Raw genomic sequence first — 12,821 nt, forward strand, 5'->3', positions numbered from 1 at the left:
CAATTCTTGCATCTCCTCATGTGTAGAAAAGCACTAAAATCGTTAATGGTGACATCTATGCCTTGTGACTAGCCGTGACCTTCTGCAGAAATGTGTGTTTGATTGCATGGACCCCCTCTTCACCAAAATCACATATACACTGACCCCTCCCCCACCTCTTTGGGGCAGCTGCTCAGAGCTACTGGAGATGCTGTCTCCCGGGCTATAGTCCTCATTTCGCCCCAAATAAAACTTAACTCACAACTCTCACGCTGTTTTTTTTTCAGCCGACGGTGCCGACACGTGCAGCAATGTGGATGCCACGCAGAGGCGTTCTGCTGAGTGAAAGAATCCAGACTTGGAGGTTACCTACCACGTCCTTCCATTTGTGAGGAAAGTAGACACGAGACCAGACTAGAGGGGAAGGCCAGTGGGCAGGGCTTTGGGGGAGGCGGAGCGTGGCTGCAGGGGGTTCCACTGGGAGTCGGGATCCTGATTACAGCGGTTACTCAAATCTACACGTGCGTTAAACTGCCTAGTCGTGCCCACCGTCGGAAGGTCAGTTCCGTCGTCTGTTATCGAAAGCGTCAACCACACACCTGCACGGTGCTGTCAGACCGAAAGCCCCAGCTGGGGGGCCCCATGGGGGTTACGAGGAGGGGGCACAGGACAGGGCCGAGGGCTGCAGTGAGATATGCCCAGCAGGGCCTGTGGGCTCTGTTGAGTGGGGCTGGGGCACCTCCTGGCAGCCGGTTCCCACGGCTCCAGGCTTCCCGGACCCCACTCGTTGATGGGAAGCAGCCTCCTGCATCTTGTGGAAGCAGCCCAGCCCTGCCTGCCATCGGGGTCCTGCACCCTGGAAAGCCCCGGGCTGCAGCTGGGGAGTGTGGGCTCTCAGAAGGGCGGGGGCACCTCGTTCTGGATTGTTAACTGGAGGAAGTATTAGGTTCATTTGACAGAAATATCCTCGGAGGGCGTGTGGGTGGAAAATGCTTGGGAAACGTACGGTTAGTGGAAAACAGGGGCCACAGCCAAGAGCAGGGCTTCTCCCGGCGTGGCGCCTGGGAGGCACCTCTTCTCTCAGGAATGGAGGCCTTTCCAGCCTGCAGCGCTCCCGGGAGCGGCCTCCCTGTCAGCATCTGGGTCGTTCAGTCTGGGGAGAGCCTCAGCCTCCCCTTCCTCGTAGCCTCAGCTTTTCTGCTGTACCTGGGACTCTGCCCCAGCACAGGCTGTGCTGGCCCTGGTGGCCCTGAGTACAGCCACTGCCTGCAGGGCGAGGGGTGGCCTCCAGCATCCCACATCACCAACGTCCCGGTGGCACAGACAGAAATCTGTGGGCTTCTAGCTCACCAGGAATGGTGTGCTCTGTGCTCTCGCACAGCTGCACGGAAACACACCCTCACTTCTGCGTGTCTCCACAAGTGGAGCTGACCAGCAGTGTGGACCGCGCCAGCACCAGTGTAAGCAGAAGGCACTCACTGGTGTTACTGGAGCACCGAGCAGACTAAGTCCTTAATGACTCTTGCTTATCGAGTGCCTGTTCCAGCCGGGCCACTGCTGCGCGGTGTCTGTGCTCCCCGACCTGCACGATGTGCAGGGCATGTGCACACAGCAGGTGGGAAATCCTAGGTGCTTAAACCCTGCTCGTTGTTCCAGCAGAGGCACCTGGCGAGGCCTGGATGCAGGAGGGACCTTGTGAGCACTTTAGCCGAGTTCCCAACATTGTAGTCCGAGTCTCGTTGTGTGTGGTTGCTGCATCAGAAATACAGCCTTCGTTCTCTTTCCTGTGGGTGTCAGGCGCCGTCTCTGGAAAGAGGCCTGGTTTGCAGAAACTCTGTGCCCTGCTCTAAAAGGCGCCGACCATGGCGCTGGCTCTTTGGCTGAATTCATCCACCTCAAACCCAGGGCTGTGTTTACACAACAGAAGACTTTCTCCTCCATGTCCTGTTCCTGCAGCTCATGGCCTCTTGCCCAGGACAGAGATGCTGAGGGCAGGGAGGCGCTCGGAGCTGGGCTAGAGAAAGGACGGACACTCCGGACACCCTGTTGGTCAGAGGGGCAGTGAGCTGGCGGGTGGCCCCTGAGACCTGGCCCTGGGGTGGAGGGCGTCCTTGTCTGCACCCTGGGACTAAGGAGGCTGCTGAGATGAGGAGTTCCCAAAATCAAGGTGAGAGCTGGTCTGTAGAGGCCCTTCCCAGCCAAGCACAGGGCCAGCCTCTACGTGAGTTATTTCTGTATTTATCACAGCAGCCAAGGGCGTTAGTCCCTGTTTCAAGTAAGGACGTTGTGGTTTAGGGGTGCGAAGGGGCCTGCCCAAGGTCACCGGGTCGTAAGAGCTGGGATGCAAACTCTGGAGTCAAGGCCTTGGCCACAACTTTCTTTTGCCTCTCATGGGACATTAGCTCTGGAAGGTTCTAGAAGGTTCCTCACTACTCAAGTTGTGGTCCCAGTACTAGGAGTACCCCCATCACCTGGGCGCTCATTAGAAATGCAGAGTCTCAGGCCCCACCCCAGAGTTTCTTCATCAGAATCTGCATTGCAGCCAGATCCCAGGTGACTCACACCTCAAGCTTGGGAAACGCCCACTTAGTCCAGTCTTCACACCTGACAGATGTGGAACCAGGCCCGGGAAGCTGGGCTAGAATCCTGGCCCAACTCCTGCCTGGGTCCTGCCCACTCTGACCTCCTGTCTGGCCCAGACCACTGGCTTGCGTGCATCTTAAAAGGAGATTTAAAATAATGCTTTGGGTTTGGTGCTAAATTTGATTAGACAGATGTTTGTTTTGCTCTTAGAAAGATGAGTAAGGCCCAGCTTCTGCCTGCATGGGGTTGTAACTTGTATGTAAATAACAAATTACAAGGTACAAAATGCCGGAGTCCTAAGAGGGAACTCAGAGGGGAAATGGTGCCCAGGGCGGAGCCGGGACCCAGGAAGGCTTTCCCGACGTCATGACACTGGAAGACGGTGATGGGTGATGGAGGGAGGTGGGTGTGGGCCAGGAATCAGCAGAGCTGGACGTGAGCAGGCATAGGGCTCTGCGGGCAGTGCTGTGTGTGCAGGTGGGGGGCAGAGGGCTCAGGGGGAGTTTGGGGGCTTTGGGGATGAGGTGAGGGAGATGGCCACGTGCGGGGTCCCCTGGATGAGGGGTGGGGCGCGGTGCATGTGGGGATGCGGGGTTAGGAGGGAGGGCCCGGCACAGGTGAGCCATAGATTGGCGTCTGGACATCCAGGGGGCTGGAAGGGCCGTGGGGAGGGGTGAGAGGCTGCCCTGGGAAGGAGGCTCCGGGCACACGTGGCCCCGCGGCTGGGGAGTTTGCCTTGACCGTTGGCTTAAGGTGGAGTCCAGAGGGCAGGTGCCCAGAGGGCAGATGGAGGTTGTGTGAGAGGAGGCGACGGGACGGGGGAGCTTTGCTGACTGTGAGTTTTGAGAATTTGGGAGGCTCGGGGACAGAAGCTGGGGCTGCAGGAGGCCAAGAGCAGGGGGGCCGGTGCAGTGGAGGTGTAGGCTGCGGCTGTGAGGGCTCCCTCGACCTGGGTGCGAGCCCTGGGGTTGGTGACCAGCAGATTCCGAGGCCCACCAAGCTGGGGTTCGGCGACTGGGGGCTTGCGTCTGCCACAGCATCACGGTGTCTGAGCGTTTCCGGTGGTACCCACCCGTCTCAGGGTCTGCATGGTACCAGCTTCTCTGTGGGTGACGCTGCCTGTCACGCGTGCACGTGGCGGGGATTCTGCTGGCCGATGGCCTACCTGAGCACACAGTTGTATCTACGCCTCCACTACTCTGCGTCTACACACATGATGTTTGCTTCACCAGGGGCTTGAGAGGCTCCGACTCACCCAGGATGCAGGTCTCAGAGGCTGTGGCTCTGGTGAGTGGCTGAAGCTGGAAGCTGTTTTTGCCCCCAAACGAGAATGAGGTGCAGTGACGGAAGAGGCTTTAAGCTGGTGGGTGCTCGCGCGCCTGGGCTGCTTCCCGGCCTCTCCACGTCATGCTGGTCTCAGGCCTTCAAGGGCCTCAGGCCTCGGGCAAGTCTGGCACCACCGGCCGCCCGCCTGGCGCCCCGGTCGGGACCCTCCGGAGGACAGGAGAGGCTGCTGCTCCTGGGGTGGGAGTGGGGTTCTTGGTTTGCAAAAGCATGTTTAACATTAGGCATTATTCCGTATTGGGGAAAAAAATCAACTTTTTCGAAGGACACAACAAAACGCTCTTGGCTGTTTTGAGATTTCCAGGAAAGAGGAATCTCCAGGGCTCAGAGCAGAGCCTTCTGGGTCGTCCTCACAGGCTTGTGTTCAGGGAAGAGACCCTGGCCTGGGAGGAGGACCCTCAGTCTGATAGAGGTGAAACCCATGGGAACATCATTGCAAAGCTGTACTTTCTGCAGTGAAGTCGGCCTCTAAGAGATGGGCTTTGCTGGTAATATTTCAGTGACCACACCTGTCTCTGCCGTCGGGCACCTCTGGCTGGGCCCCATACACATCGGGGGCAGCTACCCAGCAGGGAGCCTCTCGTCACCGTCCCCTCCCCAGCCACCTGCTTGCAGGGCTGTTAATGGAAGCTCCTCAGCCAGCCTGTGCCGGAGCCTGGTCGTCCCGGGTGGGCGACCGTCTCCTGCTGACCAGGAGGACGGGAATTTGCCCCTGCTCTTAGCTTGTCTCAACCGTGCCTTTAAACCAAGTGTGTTAATTGACGTTACAAAGCCAGTTTTTCCTCTAATTTGCCTGCAGACTCTTAAGTCACTTGATCGCAAACACAGCAGGTCCTATCTCAGGCCCCTCTGCCCACACAATACACCTTTCTCCCCTGCTGCCGCCGCGGCCGCCGGGGAATCTGGATCCTTCGGAAGCTGGCCTGGAATCCTTGCCCTGTGTCTGCCCCTTTTGGGGCAGCGGGGCGGAGAACAGGCAAGCCCAGTCTGCATGCCCTCTACTCAGCAGCAGCTCGGCTGCAGGCGCTGTGTGGATTCGTGCTGGGTTCCACATCTGTGTGCTCCCTGTAGCCCTGGCCCCACCAGCCCTTCCGCTGACTCTCCCTGCACTCGGCAGACCACTCGCCCCTCCGGTTGGAAGTCGCTGCGCTGTCACAGGAGTGCTTACGGGTTTTCCTGCAGGTCCAATAGGAGGCGTCTCCGAATACGGATACAGAGCGTTTCACTGTCTCTGTGTGCCATCTCCTCCGACAGCTGAGGACAGGATGTGTTCTCCGCACCCGCTGGCAGCCAGACAGAGGGTGAAGTCAGCCCGGCCGTCTTCTAGTTCTCTAGAGGTTTGATCTGTAGGTGGGTCTGCCGCTGTCTTGAAGGAGCCCCTCAATCCTTGGACAGATGCTTGGGTGGGCAGGGCTCCCTGTGCTTTTATTTGAATCGTCATTACCTGAGTTTTCCCCTCGGCTGCTTGTGACCTGGGGCAAATCGTTTGTGCCCTCAACTTCCTAACTGGTAGGATGACAGGTGTGTGCTATCTCAGGGCTGCTGCACTGGTGAAGTGAGGTCTTGCTTCCAAAAAAGTAGACAAAACGGGCTGTAGAGATGTCAGACGTGTGACTGGTCCCAGCACTTCAGGCTGAGGCAGTGGTCAGTGGTCAACTAGAGCCATTGGAATAAAAACGACCTTAAATTCCACTTTTCTAGAGCAAAGAAAAGGTGAGCAGGGGGCAGGTGTGGGGCGGGGAGTGTGCCAGGGCATCCGCTTCCGGGTCTGCTCCTGCAGTACCGCCGGCGCAAGCTGCTTCTTCCCGGGTGTCGCGGGTGCTGCCGTCATCCCTGCAGCTCTGTGTGTGTCCCGATCCATCGGCTCCGGCGGGAGCTGGGTCAGCAAGCAACAGCAGCAGGGACCCCGTCCCCGCTCTCGGCATGTGGTGGCCACCGGACTCCCGCCCGGTGAGGCCCCTCCGAGCGGGGCTGCTTCCCGGCAGCCAAGGTGGACACGCCGTCCCAACTCCGTGTCCAGAGCCCTCTCACTTGGACCCTCCCCTCCGACCAAACCGTGACCTTGGGGGCCCCGCAAGAGGAAACACTCAGGACGCGGTTCTACAGTAAAACCCACTGGGCTCCTGCCGTCCTGGAGGTGGGCGTCTTCCCTGCTAAGACAAGCGTGGAAATGGCAGTGCCGGGACAGGCCCGGGGGGCGTCACCTCCGCCTCGCAGGAGCGGGCAGCGTGGCGCTGGGCGGTCAGCTGGAAGACCGACGGCACGTGGGTGGCCAGTCCGCACGCCCAGTCGCCCGTCCACTGGGCTGGGCCATCCTGGCTGCGTACCTGGTGGGGTTGGCTCCAGCCCAGCGATGCCTGGGAGCTCGCTAAGTAAGGAGCAGCAGCAAGTGTCCAATGGGGACACTAGGGCAGGGAAACAGAGTGGAGTGGTCCAGCTCGGGCACTGGCTCACGGCCGAGGATCCCCTCACGCTGCGGCCACCCGTGCTGTTCTCAGGTGCGGCGGCCGGGGCAGGGACCAGGGCCGGAGGAGCGAGGCCCTGGGTGTGGCCAAGGCGCAGAGCCGGGCCCTGAGGGAGGACTGCCTGCTGGTGTTTGGGGTTATGTGTGATGGAGCTGCAGGCTCCCGCTGGTTCCTTCTGCCCCAGGCACACAGCCTATCGTGGGGTGAATTAGCATCTCAGGTACCGTTGTGTGCGCACCCACCTTCGTTGGGGGTTAACTCTTCTTCAGATCCCTTTACTTTCGCTTTCAGGCTGGCTTAAGTTGTTTTTCTGCAACCCACAACCCAAATTCCCTAATTAATGCGCCATGTAATCTGTAACACGTTAACAAGTCTCCAGCACGATGGCTTTTTGCCGACTCTAAACGTCCTGGTCCTTTCTGTTTGTGACTATCACCTGCAGATAGAACACTATTTGCAGATCCTGCCCTGAGTGTATACAGAGGAGCTCCTTCACACCTACACGTATTTCATGTCAATTCAAGTCTGTGCGCCAGGGGCTGGGGTTTCAGGAACAGTCAGGTAGACGGAGCGGGTGGCTGCTCCCCACTCCGCTGCACAGGTGGGGGTGTGTGAAGAGGTACATTTGAGTTCGTCTTCATTTTTGTTTGCTCTCAGCATGTGGTGACCTTACTGCACTGGGCACGGTTCTGGTATTGTTGCAGAGAAGATGGCACTCAGTATGACTTTTAACTACTGAAAAGCATAAGAAGGAAAGTATGGATGTGAGGGACAAAAGACGGTGAGAAACCAGTGGGAAACAGCACTGCTGCGTGTATTGGGGTGGCTGGGGAGGGGCTGGGGGCAGGGCCGTTCTCCTTGGCGCCTCCCCAAATGGCCAGTGAACACCACTGCCTGTTTCCATTGCCTTGGAATTAGGCAGCTTACGCCTGGTGCGGTGGGGCTGTCAGTCCCCTCTCCCCTCCCCACCTGCCCTGCTGAGCGGGACACGTGGGCCTGGAGGAGCACCTCCTGGCCGTGATGCTTCTGAGCTCAGAAGCCACGTCTCCACCCAGGAAGCTCCTTGGGGGACAGGCAGCCCAGGTGGTGGCTAAGCTGGACCCAGCCCCTCTCCTTTCTTCACCTCCTTGTTGGGGGCGTGGTCTATGGCTGGTCCTGGCTCCTCTCCAGCGGCTTCACCTGAAGGGTAGCCAATGCCCTTGAGGGAATATGAGGTCACAGGCCAAGAGAGCTGGACTCCCCACAGCACAACTACTAGGAAAGGATGCCAAGTTAAACAAGACGTACATGTGGGACATTGCCAGAACAGACAGGCTCACAGTTAAAAAGCATAGGAGGGCTTCCCTGGTGGCGCAGTGGGTAAGAATCCGCCTGCCAACGCAGGGGACACAGGTTCGAGCCCTGGTCCGGGAAGATCCCACATGCCGCGGAGCAACTAAGCCCGTGCGCCACAACTCCTGAGCCTGCGCGCTAGAGCCCGTGAGCCGCAACTACTGAGCCCACGTGCCACAACTACTGAAGCCCACACGCCTAGAGCCCATGCTTCACAACAAGAGAAGCCACCGCAGTGAGGAGTCCGCACACCTCAGCGAAGAGTAGCCCCCGCTCGCCGCAACCAGAGAAAGCCCGTGCGCAGCAACGAAGACCCAACGCAGCCAAAAATAAAATAAAATAAAATAAATAAATTTATTAAAAAAAAAAGCATAGGACCCTCCAGGAGGTAAGCAGTAAAATAAAGAGTAAATACCCTCAAAGAGGGAAGGGAAGATATAAGTGGAATGAAGTCATAAAAATGAATCAAGTAGAATCATTAGGGGTGAAATAATGGTAGTAAACGTGACAAAGACAGGAAATGGGATGAACAGCAAAATACTCGAACACTTGCTTAGAAAGTTAGTAGACGGAAGATCAAATCGAGGAACTCTGACAAGGCAGCACAAAGAGAAAGACTTAGAAATGTGTGTGTGAGAGAGAGAGGGAGTTTTATATGTACACACACACACACACACACAGACACACACATTGTGGAATACAGCTTCAGTTATACCTAGAAATGCACTGCTGTAAATACCGTTATCTGGAAACAGGAATGGTGGAAAAATATAAACTAAGCCATCAATTTGGAAAAAAATCAATAGAGCAAATCCAAGGGACAAGAAGGCAAGCAGTTAGTAAAGGTGAAAGAGAAAGCAAAGAAATAGAGACCAGAGCAACAAAAGCAATAGAAAAAGATGAATGAAAACAAAGCCTCTATTCCGTTCAGTGACGTATCTGTCTGTCCTTCTGCCGGCACCGCACTGTCGTGATTCCTGTGGGTTTACGGTGAGTTCTGCGTTGGGCAGTGTAATCGTCCAGCTGTGTTCTCCTTCACTACTGAAGTGTTGGTTAGTCTGGGTCTTCTGCCTCTTCACAGGAACTTTAGAGTCGGTTGGTCAAGATCCACAAAATAAATTGCTGGGATCTTGCTCTGGATTGCACTGCATTTAGAGATCATGCTGAGAAGCACAGATGTCTTGAGAATGCTGAGCCTTCCTATGCACACAAGGTCTTTCTCAGAGACATTCCATCCCTCGATTTATAATAACTGAACAGTGAACCCAGTTAACAGGGGTGCAGCCCGTGAGCAGTTTCAGAGCATGAGTTTTAAAGAGATGCGGCCCCACGCAGCAGGAAACACCTTAGCAAGCCCGGGACCGTGGCTGACCTTGAAAACTCAACAGAGGCCACAGGATATCACAGGCTGCTTTCTTTTCAAGAGTCGCTCTCCCCTTGGGGCTTCCCCTCCAGTCACTGAGCTCCGTGGATGACTGCAGGGCAGGTGGGTGAACATGAGGGGAGCAGTGCCGGTCTGACCAGAAGTTCCCCCATGCCCCCTCCCAGACCATCTCTGTTCAACCCCCGTCGACTTTTTTCCGTCATAGATTCATTTTCTCTTGCAGTCATGTGGAAACGCAGCGTGAGTGGTCTTAGGTGTGAGAGCTCCACGTTGCTGCCGGCCGTGTTCACTGCCAGGCAGTGTCTGTTGCACGGACGTTCCACAGCTTACCTTCGCAGAGAGATGGCCATAGGGGCTCTTTCCAGTTTGCGGCTACTGTGGAAAAAGCTGTTATAACGTCCTTCTACAAGTCTTTTTGTGGCCACATATTTTTCTTTCTCTTGGGTAAACATCTCGGATTGGAATTGTGGGTCGTAGGGCAGGTGTGTATTTTGTAAGAAATTGCCGAGCTTTTCTTCAATGTACTTGTATCACATTCGGTTCCACCAAGATGTGTGAGAGTTTCTGTTGCTCCGCATCGCTGCCAATATTTGGAATTGTTCCCATTTACCTTTTTGAAGAACTGTGCGCACCTTACATCGGTGACCCTCCCTCATCCAAGCTATTTCCGGAGTCCCTGACCGATGGCAGGGTAGTCCGTGGCCGTGCTCCTGTCCCCGCCCCCCGTCATGCTGGTCGCAGGCAAACCCTTAACGCGCACGGGGAGGAGCATGGGCGCTCGCAAGCTGGGGGCACGAGACGCTCAAGGACAAAAAGGGGCGGATCTGTGTTAGAGAATCCCGAGCAGGTACCACGGGGCTGGTCTCTGGAGTCGCGTCTTGCGAATCTGGGTCCCGGGTCCTCCACTCGCTGGGCGGCGGTCTCTCTAGTCCTCACAGGAGGCCAGTGAAGAACGTGGAGAGCGGGGGTTCGGCGGCTCGCGGCCTGGCGAGTTTGGTCCAGGGTCCGGCGCCAGCAGGGCTCAGCTGCCCGAAGCTGCTCTTCTCCTCTCACCAGGGCCCTGCGGCGGCCCACGGCGGGAGGCGGAAGCCCGCGGTGGGGCGTCCTGACACTTCGGGGCGCGGCCCTTTTTGGGCGACCTGGGGCCCCGAGGGCCTTCCCCTGGCACGTGGGAGCTGAGCTGAAGGTTTTTTGCGGGTTTTGAAAGCTTGGACCGCCCTGAGATCTTTTCAGGCCCCGGCCGCATCCGCGGCGCCGTCGCCCGTTATTAAGAGCCTTCCGCGTGCGGGTGCCCAGTCGCGGCTCCTCCGGTCGGCCCTGCAGGCCTCCCCGCGGCCCGGGCAGGAGTGCGGTCTCTGCACCCCGAGGCCGCGCCGCGTGGGGCCCAGGGCCCTCCCCTTGCGCGCGGCTGCTCTGCGCTCCTCGGCCTGCGCGCGGTGGGCGCCTCCCGCCCCAAGGCTGGGGACGGGTCCCGGGCCGCCTGCCGCCCGTCAGCCGGCGCCCGGGGCTCCCCAGGACCCTCCCCCGCCCGCCGCGGCCCCCGGCTCCTCCCTCCCGGCTTCCGAGGCCACGCCCCCGGGCCTCGGGCTGGAGCTTCTCGGCGTCCGCGCCCTTCCGCTCCCCTCCCACCGGAGCGCTGGGGCCGGAGGACAGGATTTTTGCGGTTCACACTCTTGTTTATTGACCCGGGAACAAAGGCAGAGGGCAGCCTGTGAACAATGGGATCAAAGCGGGTCCTTGACCCGAGAGTGGTCCCAGGGTTCCTGCATGCCCCACGTCCCTCCCCCAGCGTCTTCGTCCTTTCTCTCGATCCTCATAGAAACTCACCTTTATTTCAGCATATCGTACTGTATTCTCTCAGCAATTATGCACGAAATTGGCTTTGTACATGATTTACATTTTTACTTCTTTCTGTGGCCGGTAAACCAGCCTTGCTGCTTTTTAGGCAACTCCCCCGCCTTTCATGCCCGGCCCAATCACTTAACACGTATTTTTTGAGATTTCCTAGGTGTATGTCTTTCTCTTCAAGGAATTCACAATCTAAACGCGGAGTGAAAGCAATCATTAAATGAGGAAAGACGACGTGTAAGAGGAGCGAAATTCAATGACTCCTGAATCCAAGTGCTGCAGCCTTGGGGCAGGGAGGACTACGAGGGAGTCGAGGGCGGCAGCCATGCAGCAGGGGGGCAAGCCACACGCGGGGGGGGGGGGGCGCTGGCGCTTCAGAGGGGGCGGACCTGGACGCTTGCAGAAGAGGTGGAAGGTGGTCCTATACTCCTTACGCAAAGGGTAATGAATGAAATGCATCAGTGACGGCAGGCATGGGGAGCTCTGAAGGGTTTTGAGAAGACAGACAAGGTGATACATCGATGTCGAACTTATGGAAGGTAAGTCCGGCCTGGACTCGCAGGGTGGGGTGGGTGAAGGAGGGGGCTCAGTGCCAGCGGCACAGGTGGGCGGGTGCCTGTGACCCCGACGTGACTTGAGATGGTCTGAACTCAGCTGGTGACTGCCGAACGGAGGGAAACTTTTACAGCAGAGCGAGCTGGATCAGCTCAGCGGGAGGAGGGTAGGGCTGCCGCAGTGTCAGGGTGGCGAGCCAGAGGGGCCGATGGACAGAGCGAGGGTGAGGGTGGGATGTGGGGCATCAGGCCCTCCCTTCTTGTCCTCTCCGCCCCCCCCCGCCCCAAACCCTTCACAGAAGTTACAGGGCGGCTGTAAGTTGTCTTAGTCAAATTCCGGGTGGTGTTTCCACCACTTGTTAATATTCCTAGGATTTCTCCGTAAAGTACTTATTTCCCCCCTTCTGTCTTCAGGGAAATGTCTTCTGAATTCTGGGGCTATGATTCTGTGATTAGCTAAAACTGTTGGCGCTTGGGCAATGAGCCGTTGGAAATGGAAGAACAATCTCGGCGTTTCTGTCCAGGAAGGCGGGCGACCGGCAGGGGAGCTCGGGAGACGCCGACCTTCTGCGGAGGCTACAGGCCAGCTGTGACCGTGCTTCTGAGGTCAGAACCTTGATGATGCCTGTCTCAGAGAACATAAGAAAAACTGGAAAAAGCAGGATTTCCTGAGTGACTACAGCGTAACTGACAACTGTAACCAACTCTTTGTCAAGCTGTTTCTTCAGGGTGGACCGTGGAATCTGCCCACCAGCTGCAGAAGGTGGTGAGGTGCTCAGCTGCTTGGGGCCATCGTGGAGTCTTTGTGTGAGAACAGCCTTCTGTCTTTAAAGACATTCACCTGTTTACCTGGTTCTTCCAGAGATGATGCATTTTCTTATACTTTACTAGCATATACAATATAGATAAGCAAAAGATAAACGCTAGAAATCACTACAAAACCCATTTCCCCAAATAATTTCTGTTTTCATTTTGTTTTGTTTCCTATGCTTGCTTATACACTCCTCTCTCTCCTCTCTCCAAAGTGGAAACCTGTTGTTTAAACTTGTAACCTATTTTTTTACTTCAGAGTATATTTTTAATTACTCTTCCAGGCTGTTAAACATACTTCTACAATATGCTTTTTAATGACACATGTGTGTCTAAGAGTTCATCGCAAGGGCACGACTGAATTCCTGTAACCGCACAGCACCCTTTGCTGTGCCTTCAGATCCTTTTCCGTATTTCGCCACAGTGCTGAAAACAGCAATCTGATGGGCATCTTGGTGTTGACACACAATTCTCGGTGGGTCCTGCGAGCAGAAGCTCTGACTGCCTTGCTTTTCAAGGACG

The sequence above is a fragment of the Aethalodelphis obliquidens genome, unplaced genomic scaffold (genome assembly GCF_003676395.1).
Source record: "Aethalodelphis obliquidens isolate GAN/ISIS:26980383/991018 unplaced genomic scaffold, ASM367639v1 scaffold3, whole genome shotgun sequence".
NCBI lineage: Eukaryota > Metazoa > Chordata > Mammalia > Artiodactyla > Delphinidae > Aethalodelphis > Aethalodelphis obliquidens.